This window comes from Hipposideros armiger, unplaced genomic scaffold (assembly GCF_001890085.2).
Source record: "Hipposideros armiger isolate ML-2016 unplaced genomic scaffold, ASM189008v1 scaffold_594, whole genome shotgun sequence".
Classification (NCBI taxonomy): Eukaryota; Metazoa; Chordata; class Mammalia; order Chiroptera; family Hipposideridae; genus Hipposideros; species Hipposideros armiger.
The window spans coordinates 526,115-528,059 of record NW_017731944.1 but is presented as its reverse complement, the minus strand read 5'-3'; positions in this window follow the sequence as shown (position 1 = coordinate 528,059).

The window sequence follows — 1,945 nt, the reverse complement described above, 5'->3', positions numbered from 1 at the left end:
AACATTCTGCCGCCCCCAACACTGTGACCTGGCATCACAGCCATTTGCTGTGTGCAGATCATCCAGAGCTCTGTGCCATTCCTCCTTCTGGTGCCCTGAGCAATTATATGCACTCATTTCATAATATTAATGAAGAAGTTGAGCAGCCATTGCTATGAATAAAAGGATTGTTTGATATCACTGGGGCACCAGGTGCAGGTCCAAACCTGGTGTGAAATGCCCTCTGGACATTATCACCGTGGTCTTTGTCGTTCCAGGTGTCTGAGTCCTGCAAGCTGCCTGTCATGCCATGAATATGAAAGTCCAGCCTGGCTGGTGCTGGCTAGTTAGCTATTTTCTCCAGGTTGGACACTGTGCTGTGAATCAATACAGGGAATATCTATTGTATTGGGTTGTTGGAAAAGTCGTGACATATTTTTTCTGTTTTTTGTTGCAAAAATGTGTCATGACTTTTCTGACAACCCAATAGTTAGTATTTCTGTACTGTTCCTCCTGACAATATTGATTTATTAAAACTTCTACATGTGAGTGATGAGGAAATGGTTGCATATTACTGTCCCCAGAGGAAAATTAAGCATCATGACTCTAAAAGGGAAGACAAAAAAGTCAGTGCATGAATTCAATCCTGGATATGAAGCTTCCAGTATTTTCTTCCTCTTCAGGTCTAGAGAAATCTTCCAGAGGTCAAATGAGAAGGAGAACCTCCCATTTAGGCAAGGACGGCTTCTGGGCACCTCAGGCTGGGTGTAGATGACAGTTACCTGCTGAACAGCTGTCCTGACAGAGCACTGGAGTGGAGCAGTCAGGAGCGTGGACACTGGGGCCAGACTTCCTGGGTTTCAGTGTCCATTCTGCTGCATCCCTGCTGTGTGATCCTGGAAGGTGCCTTTGCCTCTAAGTATTGTGCTTTGCTCATCCATCAATAGGAGATTAGAATGATGCTTACCTGACAAGGCTGTTATGGGCATTAAATTAGTTAATATGCATGAAGTACATATAGACCAGCATCTGACACTCAGTATATGCTATGCAAGTGTTTAAGTTAAAAACACATGCACACACACAGAGAGAAAAGGAATAAACTGCTATCTTTTCAATGCCTTCAGCCCCATGGCTCTAATCATCTTCACAGAAAGAATAGCCTCTGCCATCACAACTATTCTTTACTCTTTAAACAGCACTAATGTTTCTGGGAGGTAGGTTGGGTACAAATCTTAATTAAAATATGAAACATCCCCACCATAATCTCAGTTACCCAATCTCTAGAGCTATTTGGGGCTACAAAACTCTGACTTTATCCCAGTGTAGAGAGAAGAAAAGAGGAGTAGTGTAGTCTACAGAAAGAGTGTATGCAAAGACAGCAATATTAATTTCAATTCTACTTACAAATGTGGATTTAAAGTGAGTTGATTTAGTGAACTTATTCTCATTTTTCAACTATCACCACGCAAAGTGGAGTGACCAATACTCTCTGTGCCCCAAGAAATACAAGCATTACTGCATCAATGGGAGATGTTGCTTCGTGGTGGCCCTGCGGACACCCTCCTGCCTGTAAGTGGAGTGAGTGCCCTGAGCCAGCAAACCAAGGGGTGCAGAATGGTGCTGGCCTGAGACTCAGCAGGACTGGAAAGTCTGAGCTAATGAAGCATCTGAAACCATCTGTCAGGACAGTTTCCCTGGTCCTGCCCTAGCCACTTGTTTAGGGGCTGCTGTGGCAGCTCTTTTGGAGAACTGACGCACATCCCAGAGTTCAGATTTGGTTGCAAGCCCAGCTGTGTCCTCTGCTGCCTCATGCAAGCAAAACTGTTTCTGCCCAGCGTTAAAGATATGTTTAAAAGCTCAGTTATTCTCCCATGTGGTTCAAATGGAAAGGAATTCTTCTGGCATTTGTCATGTGGTTTGTAATTAATTTAAATATGAAGGAATTTCTGCCAAATTAAAAGCT